This window comes from Cetorhinus maximus, chromosome 25 (genome assembly GCF_964194155.1).
Source record: "Cetorhinus maximus chromosome 25, sCetMax3.hap1.1, whole genome shotgun sequence".
Lineage (NCBI taxonomy): Eukaryota > Metazoa > Chordata > Chondrichthyes > Lamniformes > Cetorhinidae > Cetorhinus > Cetorhinus maximus.
The window spans coordinates 27,384,345-27,400,285 of NC_135903.1; the positions used below are offsets into that span (position 1 = coordinate 27,384,345).

Below are 15,941 nucleotides of genomic sequence, written 5' to 3' on the forward strand. Positions count from 1 at the left end.
CCATACCAGCTCACCCCTTAACCTTTGCATTTCTAATGTCTCAAATCTCTTCATAAATGTAATCCCTCCTCATTGATGACATTCCAGTAAATCTGTACTGCATCTTTTCTTCATGGTTTTTATACTGTTACTGACAGGGGTGCCTCAAATCTCTCAATGCACTAACTGTAGTCAAATTAAGACCTGTACAAATTCATTTGACATTTACTTGCGCTGACACCTTGTTTAATGACCCTCGCATTTATTTTATGTTCATTCATGGGATGCAGTGCAATGCCAGCATTAATGGGCCATTAATACAAAAGCAAAATAGTGCAGATGCTGGAAATAGTCAGCAGGTCAGGCAGCAACTGTGGGGAGAGAGAGGGTGACACACACAGTTAAAATTAACATTTCAGATTGATGAACTTTTGTCAGAATGTTAACTCTGTTTCTTTCTCCATTGATGCTGCCTGACCTGCTGAGTATTTGCAGCATATTTTCTGTTTTTTACATTAATTGCTTGACCCTGATTACCCTTGAGGGTAAGTGTGTCTGCCTGAATATAGGATCTAATGAAATAAATAGCTGGGCTATAATTTCCTAGATGGTCCATATCTCCTTTCTTCAAAGAAGGCTTTCACACTTGCAAACCTCCAGTTCTCTACTACAGCTTTGCTTTCTACAAGGTCTTGGAAAGCTAGTCAAAACCATTTCAGATTTTGTTACATTCCCTTGAAAGTAAATCAAATTCTATTGATATGCCTATCTTAAATCTGAGTAACCTATCTTAATACACTTCGGTTTGAATGGTAACCAACTGTTCTCCAGCACTTAGTGGTTCCACAATCCCAATATCCACTTCAACTATGTAAACTGAGGTGAAGTACTTATTTTATATCAGAAATTTCCATTGCTCTTGCCTCCCTTTTATCTTGTTCCGAAAGCTGAATATATCAGGCTACGGAGTACTCCCCATTGTATTTTTGAAGATAGCTGTGATTTCTGTTATTGGGCTGCCGGTTTCAAATCCCACTAATGGAGAACTGCGGTACAAAATACATTTAAGCTGCTTTAGTGAGAATTTAAAATTTCTGGAACATAACTCCCTGGTGGGTATGTACAAATGGTAACTACGTAGATAATGTGGGGAATTAGCTTGCTGCCTCTCATAAGTCCAAATGCAGCCCACACTGAAAGGGGTGATTAGCTCTTCCACATCATGATGGATTATTTTATGATCCTAGCACTGCCATTTGGCCTCAATTCAGGACCTAGCTTTCAGTTGACCGTAAAATTTATATGAATATATTTCAATGTTGCTGGCTGTGTTGAATGAAGAACTATATCAGGATACTAATCTGTCACTGGTTAAAAACGTTTTCATGCTGCATATAAATTGGGCAGGTAGCGGATGATGTTGAATAGGGCGGAGGCCGCCAGAGCAGGCCCCATGTAAATTTGGTGGCTGGCCCTAATTATTACGCACTCAACAAGCTACCAGTACGATTTGCATTCCGAGTAGACATCTCATTGGAAGGCAGAAAATCCAGAAATGTGGCCGCTTCCTATAAGTCTGCAACAACACCATGAAGAGGATGTGCTTTTATTTTCATGTGATCACAGAAAAGCTGGCCTGTCTATCTCATCCCACTTGAAGTGGGCAACATGGTAAGAGAAACATTACTTGGGGCTGCCAAAGTTCAAGTATGTGAGCCTGACATCAGAAAATCAGCCAAGCATTCATCTTGATCGGAGTGTTATTCAATTTTGCACCGTATGGGTTATAATTGGCTGGGGGTGGAAACTCTTATGTTGTTGCTGTCCTAGATTTTCCTCTGCGGTGAAGAAATGGCTATCGCCATTTATCTTGCGTCCTGTTACCCACAAACTTTTCTTGGACTTGTTAGTAGTGACTTTCAGGCCATCTGGCATGTTTCAATGTGAAGCCATCTACATGGGATCTGTGTCATCTCTGAACAGGACAAGCAACAGAAAGGTTTCTTAGCCAATCAGATTTTAAAAAAAGCCCTTCATTGGGACATGCAGAGGTTAAACCTGGCAATTAAAAAAAATGGAAAATATAAATTAAAATTAAATCATATACAGGAAGCAAAATGAAGATTGGGAAATACAAATGGAATGAAAGGAGAAATGAAAGACAAACTTTTTTTTTAAAAAAAAAACTTTCTTTAAGCCGTCAATAATTTTCTTAAGGAATGAGATTGCACACTTGCAAAATTTATTTTTTCAGGGCTAAAGAGGTTGTTAATTCATAATTATCACAAAACTCAGTTTAAGAATTGGCTTACTCCAGAATGCACTAGCCCTAACTTTTTTCAACCTTTTTTGATGTGGAACTAGTGGGTAATTACCAGATTCAGGCCATTACAATGATATCAGTGCTGGATTTGTCAGCAAAAATGACAACAGCACACCCTTTGGAGGAGCAGGGTACCTCTGAAAGCAGCTCCTGAATTTTCGTGTTTGATTGGGCACGTACAGACCCTTAGTATTTGCTGTCAGGCTTACCCTGTAATAGATGAGTGCTGATAGCCTTGTTGTTATTGTCACTGCAATATCTAGGTCAGCATTGTAGTAATTGTAGCCTTGGGATGAATAAACTGGATTGGGGTTTATAGACTCTGTGAAGGATGTGAACCAATCTGTCCTTTAGATCGAAGTTTAAAGGAAGGAGGGATGGTTACAGCGAAGCCTCAGGCCTGCAGGGTGTCATTGTTTTGGGGCAGGGATCAAAAATGGAACTGGTGCAGATTCTGAAATATGGTTCAGAGGCAAAGTTTAATTCTCCTTTTGAATAGATCTAAAGCTAACTGGTTACAAACATCAAAAGTGCAACTACATAATATTTGAAGAAAATGTGAAATTTTACATGAACTGGTCAACGCTAAAGTGAAAAAGAAATGATTGGCTTGGTTGTAAAATGTGTCGAAAGTTTGTCATTTTGAACTTAAAACAAAATTGTTGCTAGAACCAGACCTAACTGGTTGGATGTGGTTCAATTTAATGCCAGCCCTGGGCTTTGGGTGAACTGGGAGTTTTGGTTCAGCGCTCATAAATAACTGGGCTTGCTGAGGGTCACAATCAAAGTGCATGTGTTATGTATAGATGTAGTTTTCTCCAAGTAATATTAACAATGTTTTGTAGCTCATTTTGAAGACTGTTAGTTACCTCAGGCTGAAAGCTTTGTCTTTTTACTGTCAAAGCAGAGTCTTCATTTGATGCCTTTAAAGTACTGAAAGGACTACATTTGGTCTACATGGATAGGCTATTTAAATTACGCATGTTAGAGAGACATTGTTACATGTTTGGTTCTTTGGTTTTACATGGTAGATGCCCTATGGAATAAGTTGCCAGCATGTGTAGATTCACTGAACAATTCAAAGGCAGCTGGGAAAAATTCTAACTGGCTAACATCACAGTGATCAAATGGTAGGGAGGGTACTGGGCGATATGGTTCATGATCACTGGTAGGAATATAGGAACTGGAGTAGGCCATTCAGCCCATTGAGCCTGCTCCGCCATTCAATACGATCATGGCTAATCATCCAATTCAATGCCTTTTTCCCCACACTATTCCCATATCCCTTTGTCATTGGTGATTTAGAAATCTGCCAATCCCTGCTTTAAACCTACTCGATGGCCTGGATTTTCTGGCCCCGTTGCGGGTGGGACCCGCCGCGAGTGTGGCGTCGCTCCAGCCAGAAGCCCGTTGACTTGTGGCGGGATCGGAAGATCGTGGCGGGTGGGTGCAGAAAATCCCACTGAATGACTGAGCTTCCGCAGGCCTCTTGGGCAGAGAATTCCAAAGATTCACAACTCTGAGTAAATTCTCCTCATCTCGGTCCTAAGTGGCTTCCTCCTTATTTTTAAATAAGATGTTTCCCCTGGTTCTAGACTCCCCTATCAGGGGGAACGTCTTACATGCATCTACCCTGTCTTATCCCTTTTAAGTTATAGGTTTCAATGAGACCACCTCTCATTCTTCGAAGCTGTAGAGAATACAAGCCCAGTTTCCCCAATCTTTCTTCATAGGACAGTCCCACCATCCCAGGAGCAAGTCTGGTGAACCTTTGTTGCGCACTCTTAATAGCAATAACATCCTTCCTGGAATACTTTTTATTGTCTTTTTTCTTCTTTAGGAGAAAGGGAGGTCACAGGAATTTCATAGAAAATTGAGAGAGAGATGGTTCAGAAATGGTTTTCAAAGCCAGCAACTTCTTTTCCCGATGATTTCTCTCTGCTGGCTTTGAAAACCATTTCTGAAATCTCCTGTTTGCATATTCCCAGGGAGGTATTCGATTAATATGTCTCACAGTCATTGTTGTAGACCAAGTAATCACAATTTGTCAGAAACTTTTTTGACACGTTTTGAGATAGTAGAAAACAAAAGGGCATGGGGTTATTTTGTCCTCCATAGGATGTTTTGAGTGCCTGGTGGGTGTAACTGGCAGGGTAGCAATTCCCATTGTCTTGACAGAATTACAGTGGATTAAAAGTCCAGCACTTGGCATTTTTAATGCCTTCCTGTCGAGAATCCCTGTTTGATGTGGACCTTGACACCCCCAGGTGTGACATTCCATGCAACATCTCAGGGCAGGTCTGCAGTGCAATCCAGATAGGAACTTTCCAGAAAAGTGGTCACTTACAATACCAGACATCAAGTGACTGTTGGTGTCCATCTTTGGTCAGTGTCTTTCCTTATGTTTTTTAAAATAGAAACAGATCCTCTTTAAACAGTTCAATATGTCTTTGTTTAGCTGGTGAAGCTATAGGTAGATCTCACTCAATCGTTTTTTTCCCATCGTCGTGACAATGTGGACAGTTCTGTAGAACCGAGTGGTGCAACAATGAAAGCTCTTCCCATCCTGGGACCCGTGTCACCGAGTTGTCACTACAGCTGTACCTTGTCATCCATTTTGCTAACAGCAATGCATTCATTGATTCATTCCAAAGTGCTTGGATCTATGTTCCTGGACTTGCACCATATTCATTTCCAGAGACTACAGCATATGTTCCACAGAAATAATTGACTTTTAGTAGATAATCCTACTCAAAGTTGGTCCTGCAAGCTCTGAATGGGCAGATGCTGAAGGACTGGTAACATGACGGACCCCTGCGTAGCAGATGCCTGTTTTCTGTAACCAACATCGCTTGTCATTCCTCACTCATGCATCGTGAATCATGCTGTGCTTACTGTTCCAGTTCACTACCTACATTCTCCAAGATGCCTGTAGCTGTGCTGATACCTGGAAGCACTGTTTGGTACCAGATTTGGGAGGGTGTGGATTTGGTTGGGTGCACTGGCTGTTGGATTTTCTCAGCCCCTCAGTGGTTAAGTGGCAAAAGAATCAGATGCAACATGAGGGAAAAATGTTTGCACAGCGAGCTATGATCTAGAATGCACGGCCTGAAAGGGTGGTGGAAGCAGATTTTGTAATCTTTGAAAGGAAACTGGATAAATATTTGATCGTGGTGGGTAAAGGTTACACAGTGAAAGGGAAGGAGCGTGATCAGGTATAAAACTAATTGCATAGCTCTTTCACAGAGCTGGCAAGGTACAATGGGCTGAATGGCCGTCATCTGTACCATTCAGTGACTATTTATTTCTTCCTGGAGTACAAGTGGGCTGTGTTACTATAGATTAGCTATATTCGTAATTGAGTCTGATGGCACCATTAGTCATTTTGGACATCCACTGATGAAATGTAATGGACAGAAACATTTAATATGGTTACATGACACTGTGCCGGGAAGATGTATAGCGCAGTGGTGTAATATGCATTTGTATATACAGTTCACCAGTGGCCAGTTCCTGATTTCAGCACATCCTCTCCTTGGGTGCTATACTAAAGGTGCACTTCAAAGCTGGTATCTGTAGAGCAGCAACATAGAACTGTAGGAGCACGCCTCACCTCCGCTGGGGAATGTACATAGCAGAAAGTCACCGTGGAAGGAATTAAACTGCCCTCAGGAAAACATGAGTTTTAGCCGTAGATCATTTCCTTTCAAACACAATAAAGCAAAACAAGGCAGTGTGCGTATTGAATTCCAATAATTGTAGCACAGCTAAGCAGGATTTAAACACGGTGAATGGTGAAAATCTTTACATTGTATTTTTCTGTCCAATTAATTTGTGATTGCTCTCTCGTGGGGCACTGTCTTTAAGTATTTTGACATCAGGATTGCCAGGGCATTTCTTATCCCGAGTATTGAGCAAATGTTAATGACCTTGGGTATCTGTTTAAAGCTTGCCACAATGCAATTTTTAAAAAAAATTAATGAAGCTGATGTTTGAAAAGGGGGAATAATATGGACAACTCTGGTTGCTGATTCACAGGTTAACCAAATATTCTGTATAGCAGAGAGAAAAAAAATGACGTGCTCCAGGGCTTGCCGGATGAGAGGCAGAAACTGGGCCAACTTCTGGCATATGGTAAAAAGTTGGAAAAAGTTTCATAGGTGTTGCATGTGCGACACGCACTTTGGGAAAAATGCACATCACGTGTATGACTGTGGTACCAATCGGTTATGTTAGACAAGTAATAAATTTGTCAGCATTCGTGATTAGTTCCTTTTAGTGTGGTGAGCATAAAGTGTAAACTTTCCAATCGGTAATGCCCATTTTTTGTTTCCTCTAAACTCAATAGTGCCCATCAGAAATTGGGCAAATGTCTATGATGAAGGATGTGTGCCTATTTTGTGCACCGTGTGTAAAGTTCTGATTTTGGATTTCAGAAAATTGAAGTACTCAAAATTGCAATGTAGCCCCTTGATGGGATATGGTTTTCCAGTGATCGGCTCATTGGCCTGATACGGTGCTGATGTTCCTGCCAATTGAAAATGGGACTAGAGGCTTGTTAAGGTCAGATGTGTGTGGAAATGCATTTGAAGAACTTTACCTGAAGATTCCTATATTTCCAAAACAATTTTTTTTTCTAATTTTATGTAGCTGGTTGTTGAGAGACATTGTGGCACTGTTGTTTTTAAAAATGTTTTCAACCACGCTTCATTGTCTCCTGCACTGCGTTACAAAGAAAAAATACTGTAGAAGAAGGAAACGTAACCAAATCAGAAGGTAAAATTTCCATTAGAACAAGATTCATAGTGGAAGGTAGAAGTGTGTAATTGCATCTGTAATGTGTACGCCTTTCCTAGCAAGAAAGCATTGTAGAATAAGCAATATAACTCATGACCGGTTGGCTTGTCCTGTAATATAGTTCTCAAATCCTCTCCATCAAGACACATTTCCATGTCCAAAACATTAACCAATCTGTTGAAGCCTCCACTCCGTACCTTTTGATGGACTCCCCCTACACCTCCCCAACCTCCAACACTCCCCCCATTTCCATGACCTCCTCCATCCCCCAATATCCCATTTCCCCCTATCCCCAGCCCCCTGAACTCCGTCACACCCCACCCCCCCGAACAACCCCAACCTGACACCACTCCCTGGACCGGTAGCTAGTGCCGTAAAAAAGGGGACATGGCCTGAATACGCTGGAGTGAGATTTCGCTGGGGTCTGCAATGAGCTGTCGATGCAGGCCCCAAGCAGTTTCTGCCAACGGAAGTGGCAACATAATTTTCAAGACCAGGTAAGTATTTATTTCTTCTTTTTCCTGCGGGCCAGAACTGTCCGATGCTAGTCGGAGGTTACAGCCCGGTATGTTTAAAACTTTATTCTTATTGCTATTTTTTATAATGGATTTTCTACTAAACCAAAAAGAATGGTTGCTACAAGCCACACGACCACAGGATTGGCCCTTTGTTCTGAGCTATCACCAGGAGTTACAAGCATAAAATAATTCCTTGCTCAGCCTGTGGAACCTCACACCTCATTGTACAAACTGATTGTAATAATGAAACCAGAGGAAGTACAGAGATGTGCTGGCTTCCCAACCAGAACCATCATGAAAGAGAGAGATCGAAACTCATTATACTGGAAGAGATGCTAATAACCACTTTGTTTGTATCCTAAGGAGGAACATTGGAACCCTGGCCAGAAGCCAGCTTTGTTTAAATTCAAACCAGGCAGGTTGATTCTGATTGGTCAAGCCCTTGGGAATGAACCAGAGAATGGCTGTTGCCTATTTTGTTCAGCTGAAACAGGTACAATCTGAGTACATGTTCTTTCTGTCTGCAAAGAACAAGACCCTGTGTATTAATATATGTACACTAACAACCAATTTAAGATTATCAATCGGGCTCAGTGTGGCCCAATTACATGTGGTAGAAGCTGCATATATTAATGTTGCAGTCAAATGAGGAATGGGGAGAGAGGGAGGCCATTCAACCCCAACTTGCCTGATTATAACAGATGGGGCAGAAATTTCCCCCTTTGGGGGGATTGTGCGGGGGCGGGTGGGAGCGAGTGCGAACCCGATCAGCGCCTCCGATTGGGTGCGCGCCACCATTTTATGTGGGCGGGCCAATTAAGGCCCACCCAGCATGACGCACACCTGGAAGCGCTGAGGGTTCCCTGTGTGGGCGGAGGGGGGATTCCCTGAGTTGGGGCCTGCGCTCTGTTGCGCATGCGCGTGAAAAAGTGCAGAAATCCCCGAGGCACGGAGGTGCCTCAGGGAGATTAGTTTAAGTTTTGAAAAATGGAATAAAGGTTTAAAAGAAAATTTTAAGGACACGTCCCAGCTCATGTGACAAAATTTTTCTTAATGTAATGAATAAACCCTTCATGAGACCTCATCCCACCTGTGGATGAGGCTTCATGAAAAATGTGAAGGCCGCCTGGGCTCTTTGCCTGCCACCCCCCCCCCCCCCCCCCGCCAACCTTAAGGTTGGACGGGCAGCGTTCTTAACAGCTTTAATTACTTAGTTAATGGCCGTAATAGGCCTTTGACAGGTCGGTGGGAGCACAGCCGACGAGGCAGCGCACCCACCGAACTGACAATCTAAATGACGCGCGGTGATGTTGGGACGCCCGCCTGGTGTCATTTTGAGTCGGCGAGTGGGCCCCGCCCTCGCTCACCGATGGGAATATTCTTCCCATGGTGTAGTGTGATGTTCCTTCTTGGATATCAATTAAAGTTTACAACTTGCATTATTCAACCATGGCGAGTTCCACATCACTTTCCAGACTCAACCAGTTAAGCTCCATTTATGATCATATTTGATAAGCAGGGTGTCAGTAACATGCCCATATAACTAATGGACAACTGTAAACATGGAGGCTAATAGAAAGGGAAAAACTGTTCCCACTGGCAGAAGGATTGAGAATCGGAGGATACTGATTTAAGGTGATTGGCAAAAGAACCAAAGGCAACATGAGGAAAACTTTTTTTATGCAGTGAGTGGCTGGAATCTGGAATGTACTGCCTGAGAGTGCGGCAGGGGCAGATTCAATGGTGGCCTTCATAAAAGAATTGGATAATTATCTGAAAGGTTAAAAAAAAATTGGGAGGGCTGCAGGTAAAGGTGGGGGAGTGGGACTAACTGAACTGGTCTTGCAGAGAGCAGACACAGATATGATGGGCTGAATGGCCTCCTTCTGTAATTCCATGGTTCTATGATAAGGAAATACATTAAAGCTCAGATGACTGTATTGATAATTGAAAACTTTATGTCCCACAGTTAAGAAACTATTGCATCTAAACCCCTTGAACATGCATAGAAATTACCATCAATTTGGCAAAGAGCTAAAACTCTGCACTTATTGCCAGTCAAATAAACTGCTCACATCACTCAACTGAAAAAAAAAAACCGGCATTGATTAACTATTGGTGTCTTTTTCATGTATAACTTTAGCCTAGTACTTACTTTATAAATGACCACACTGGAAATATAGTGAGGACTCAGGGCAGGATTTTGCCCCTGTTGGGGGCGAAGTTGAATTGCGGGCGCGCTGCCATTTTATGTAGGTGGGCCAATTAAGGCCCGCCCAGCGTGATGTCCGCACGGAAGCACTATGCGCTCCCTGTGCGGGCGGGGGGCGGGGGGGGTGGAATCCCTAAACCCGAGAGTGCGCTGTTTCGCGCATGCGCACGAAAGAGCACACTCATCTCCCTGAGGCTAAGTGCTGCCTCGGGGAGATCGGCTGTTCGGTCAAAGATATTAAAAATAGAAAAAAAAAATCCCTGACGTCCCCTCATGTGACACTCACATGAGTTGGGACATGTCCATAATTTTAAAAAAAACTTTAATATTTTTAAAATCCTACATGAAACCTCATCCCGCCTGTGGATGAGGTTTCATGCTTTTTCTAATTCCCGCCAGGGCTCCTGGCCTGCCTGCCAACCTTAAGGTTGGATGGGCAGATCCATTAATTAGTTAAATAACTCTGTCAATGGCCTCAATTGGCCATTGACAGGTCAGTGGGCACTCAACTGATTTTGCTGCGCCCCCGCCTACCTGAAAATTTAAATGGGGCACGGTGATGTCGGGAGTTCCGCCTGATGTCACCGCACGTCTTTTTACGCATCGGCGAGCGGGCCCCGCCCCCCACTCACCGACGGGAAAATCCTGCCCATAGTGCATCTGTTAAACCCTTACCCCTGTTAGAAAAAGATGTCTTAGTTAAGAGATCTTTCCAGTAAAGTAAACAGTAGAGTGTTACAGTAACCTGGAGTACGAACGTGTTCTATGGAGTCGTGAGACATTCCTTTGATTTCTTTCAAGAATGTGAATTCCAATCTTTCCATCTGAGCCATTGTAGGGTTTTGAGTATGGCCTTTTCCCATGGGGAAGGCAGAAACATTGGAAGTAGAATCATCCCTGGAGTGTACTCGTGTTGTAGAAAACCATAATAGTGGGAGACAACGAGGAGCAATTAAGATTGCTTAATGGTCATCTCAAATACAATTAATGTGTTATTTTAAAAAAAACAGGGAAGCGGAGCAAAGATTAAAATAATTTACCATTTGAAATAGATACCAGTTTCCCCAAAGTGTTAGAAATCTCTCGAAGTGAAAAATTGTCAGGTACCTGTTTTACCAGAAATGTCACTTAGAACAGTAACAGCTAGCATTTATATAACATTTACATATGGTATGGCGATTACAAGACATTGTTAATAGATTTCAATACAAATCGGATTATGTGGTCAGATGTTAATTCCTTTTTTTTGAAGGTGGTGCACCTTTTTATATACTTGTACTGTTCAAATATTTTTCAGATGCACTGCTACTGAGCTGTCATATTTAAAATCACCCACCCTTTAGACTTGTCATTAAATTTGAGTGGAATTGTATTACTGTGCAGGCATTACCCTGCTTATTGCTCAATTACATGGTGTTCCATAAATACTTTTTATTTCCAAAGCAAAAATTTGTTTTACCAGAAATGTCTGGACCCTACTGACCTTTCTCAATTCAATCTGTCACTCATTGCATTCATTCTGTTCTTCCTCCTGACAATTGCTGGAAGTGCCTGATCTGTGCAATGGAGAGGGTGGTATCAAATGAAGCTTGACAAAACCAGTACTGTAATTGTACTTCCTTGATGTGATGAACAACCCTTCCAGTTGCTTGTGTGAAGGAAATAAAGAATATTTTTGCACTAATTACACACTCCTTTTGTAAAGACTAACTAAATAGATTCATAAAGTAGTTAAAATCGCTGGCTGGTTACAATCACTCACCAGTTACGCACTTCAGAGAACAGTGAAAGTGATGGAACATGATCACTTGACAGTTCTTTTCAGGTAGTAAATCAGTTCAGGAAATCAAGCTCCAACTTGTCCTTGGAATGAAACCTGTGTTGGTTCACTGGAATACTGTTTGCTAAGCTAGTTTATAAGAAGATTGTGTCTTTTTTAAAAATTAAAAAAAAGCTTGCTACACTTAAACAACCCTGAATTAGTGCCAGAGGGAGAGAGAAAAAAATTGAGTGAATTTGTACAAAAACAAAATGGCCCCTGCTGCAACAAATGCACAGCTCTTATCCATAATGAATTGGGAAGCTGATTTGTAGAGGCATTTGAGAAGCTTAAGCAAAAGTGCAGGCTAATATTCAGTAGCTTTCAAAAAGGCACCAGCGAAGAGGAAAGGATCGGCTGCATCCTTTTGTGGACAGGAGACAAAGAGTTAATTTTGTTTTAATAGCTGGGAACTGAGTGAAAACAACAGCAAAACCCAGACAAAATTTTTGAACAATTTAACACACGCCTCCAGTTAAAAACCAATTATTGTATCTACCAGAATGAATTTCATCGCCTGAAGCAAGAACCAGCTGAGCCTGTTGACAATTTCTTAACAAGAGTGAAAAATGCAGCCAGAAAATGTAAATTTAAGGACATAGATGAAAGGCTGCTAGATCAGCTCATTTGGGGTTCTGCACACCCTGAAGTGCAAAAAGATTTAATTGCAAAGGACAAGTGCAGAATGTCACAGGCTGTAGATGCCGCCAGGGCACATGGTAGCTCTGGCAGCATCCATGAGAAGATGCCAATACCCAAATGGCTAACATTCAGTTAAGTCAAAAGAAAGGCAACAGGGTTAATGCAGTGAAGCAGGAACAGAAGGATGCACACCAGATAGAGAGAGAGAGAGGCTTGCAAGAGATGTGGATGACCATGTGAGCTCACAGAAGGAAATGTCCCACATATGAATCAAACTGCAGAGCTTGTAGAAAGTGAAATCACTGGGAAAGATGTGCAGAACAAAGAAAGAAGATAGTAAATGAGTTATCAGATACGGAGCAACAGGGCGAATGAGAAGTAAAAAGAACCAAAATATCCAAACGCTGGAAGATGATGATAAGGTTGAGAACACAATAGGCGCAGGAATCCATGAAATGGATAGATACAATGTTTCCCAGAGAAAAGAAATTCACACATCCATTCAGATCAGAAAGAGGGTGAGAAATAAGCCCACAATGATAAATCTGAAGCTTGATATCGGAGCACAGAGTAGCATCATCCCATTGCTGCCACCATGTTCAGTCTTCTGGTTCCCATTAGTTAGGAATAACCACACTTTAGACTCACAATCGATGAAGCTTCAGTATTTTATTTCTTTCAGCCCTCCATGTTACTGGTGAACTGAAACATTGTTACTTGGCACATCAGTGCAATGCAGCAGTAAAACGTGGCATCCTGGATGTGCCTTGTCATAACAATGGGTTCCTATTTCTTTACAAATAACATAACAATATAAAAGATTGTGAAACAATTACATAAACTTAGTCAAATTGCAGGATGACCAGGGTATTTTTCTTTTCCGTGGCATCATAACAAACCTATAGCATTCATCTGGTCTTTCCAGCATATTGACAGTGCCGATCTGCGCAGCGTTATTACTCTGCTGGGAATCTGCAGACAAGCTTCATTGTGTTGACTTGAGAGTTGTCGTGGTGTTCGAATCCAACTCCAGAATGCCCGACATTTTGACCCTATTGGGACACTCACTCGACCTGATCCAGAACTGCCGATTTGCACCAATCACTTTCTTCTTGTACGAGTGCTTCGGGAATTGTGTCCCAAGGGCAGACATCCTGTTTGCATCCTAAGGTGAGGCCAGCTGGTGCAGTCAGCTCATTCAGATTGTCGGCCTGCATGTGCAATCCTTGATCAATAGCCAGCATCCTGTGATTACAAACACTAACACAAAGTGACATCTGCTGTAAATACAGATTGGTAAGTGTAACTTCATCAGTAAATACATGCTCTACAGTTAAAAATCCATTTATATTTCAGTACTGAAAAAATTGAAATTTCCTGCCTTTTCAGTTCAATCTTTGTCACAATTGAGTTATTTGACTGACCATATGCAAGTTTTAAATCTAATCTATTCAAATCAGACCAATAACCCTATCAGTCGACTGGGCAGCTTAAATGTAAGGGGGAGCAGGTTCTGCAGCGCCAGATTGAGCTGTTGTGGTTTTCAACAGCTTACTGTAAGAATATTAATGCTAGAGTTCAAATGAACACAGAATCTATTTGGCAGAGTAAATAACAAATGAAAACTGGTGCCAAGTGAGAGGCAGACAATCACAGAACTGTGGTGTAGGAAAGGAGGCAAATGTCGGAATGTGGCTATCTGCTACTGGCTATTCCTCTAAATTCCAAGTTGCTTTACTCAAGACACACATCCTGTGCTGATTTAATTTAATTGCTGAATAATTAGAATTTTTTGAGCACAATATGCATTTGAATTAATAGGAGAATGTATTTGTAACAGTCATTAATTGTGATGCTTTTAGTCCCTGAGACAATACACCTTCTTGAATTGTGACATTAACTTAAAAGAAATTCTCAATGTGGGTGTCATCGACAAGGCTGGCTTTTGTTACCCATCCCTGGTTGACCTGAGAAGATGGTAGTGGGCCAACCAAATGGCTTGGTAGACCATTTCGAAGGGAAGGTAAAAGTCAGCCAGGTTGGTTTGGAAACAGAGTCACACATAGGCCAGCGTATAGACTGCAGTTTCCCTTCCCTGGAAGGATGTTAGTGAATCTGCTTTTTTTGACTGACAAACTTGACAACTCCATGGTCACTTTGTCTGATGCAAAATGTTTTTATTTCCAGGTATCTTTTACACTCAGTGGGATTTGATATTTTGTTCTTGGGATTACTAGACCAGACTGCTGAATTACTAGCCCAATAACAAAAGGAAGAACAGCCTGCATTTATGAGGCACCTGTCACAACCTGAGGATATCCTAAAGTACTTACAGCAAATTATGCACTTGTGAAGAGTGTTCACTGTTGTAATCAAAGGAAATTCGACAATTTAATTTGTGCAGAACAAGCTCCCATGAACCGCAATGAGATAAATTACTAGATAATCTATTTGTGATATTGGATAAAGAATGAATGTTGGCCTGCTGGGTGTACTTCCTTGTTCCTCTTTGAATAGTGCTATGGGATCTTTTATGTCCACCTGAATCACCGCACTATCATACCCACTGTATTCAGTGTTTCATCTTTAAATTTATTAAACTGGAAAAAAAAAAATTCTTGTGTTTTGGAACTTTGAATCTGGTAACAAGGGAATAAGTAAACATGGACAGAAAAAAATTATCGACAGCAGAATGGGAGTATAATGGTAAGAACTCAACAGTAACATCAAAAGATCAAAGATGTGGTATTGTGTTGCGGGTCTTCACACGATTAAGCTGAGGGGTACTTTAGGATGTTTATTCAGTTTCTTTATTGGTGTGTGGGATGAGAACAGGCACCATAGGGAAATCTTAGTGCTGGTTTCCTGAAGGATCAAGAAGGAATGCCTATTCAGACAATCTGGATTTGAGAGGAGAAAAATCAAAAAAATGGGCCAATAATATTGTGGGGAAGGGTATAGAGTAAGTTGAGGTTTGGGAGAGAAATATGGACCCATAGAAAATTGGAAAGCAGTAAATAGTACTGCAAAGAGGAGGAAATTGGTTTCAATGCTCCATTCTGGAATCCGATAGGAAGATCCAAGATACTAAATGAATATATCTGTATGTCAGTTTTCATTAAATAACTAGAATACAAAATAAATCTATAATAAATAATGCACTGCAAACATGTTAAATGTAATATTGAGCAAAAATTGTTTTGGACTTTATAATAGAAATGTATTACTGTGGGGAACATAATTAATTTTTTATATAATGGGAGCAATGTAGTTTAGAATTAATTGCTAGTGACTGCCAGGCACCCAAAGAAAGATTGTTATATTCTTGAAAATGTGCTGCTTGTGTTGCTCGTTACAGGAGCGTTTCTTTTATATCCCTTTATATGTTCTCAAGCGAGGAAGTTAAACGTTTGAGAATCTCTTTGTCTGGCTCAATCGTCCTTTTTTGTTTTCCTTTTTTTCTGTGTTGTTCAATCTCTCTTAACAACACCTGATTAAAATGTTCTTTTTATGGAATAGAAGAATGGGCTTCTGTACTTGGTCCTGTTGTAAAGGCATATTGGGCTAGGCCGCAGGTCCTGACATCAGGACCAAAAGCAGGTGCCATCTCCATGCGAGTGTTGAGTGACTGGGAGCACGAGATCTTACAGC

General features: G+C 41.4%; 1 protein-coding gene across 5 annotated transcripts in view; it reads left to right on the plus strand.

The window, feature by feature from the left end:
• Positions 1 to 15,941, plus strand: part of LOC144667987 (MAGUK p55 subfamily member 2-like) — a 645,437-nt gene that overhangs the window by 123,066 nt on the left and 506,430 nt on the right. The window contains exon 2 of one of the 5 annotated variants that reach the window (XM_078529672.1): positions 7,984 to 8,110. The exons of 3 other annotated variants lie outside the window; for them this stretch is intronic. The gene's annotated coding sequence lies outside the window, so the exon portion shown is untranslated. Of the gene's footprint in view, positions 1 to 7,971; positions 8,111 to 15,941 lie in introns of those variants that run through there. One more of the 5 variants, XM_078529673.1, reaches the window with a different exon arrangement.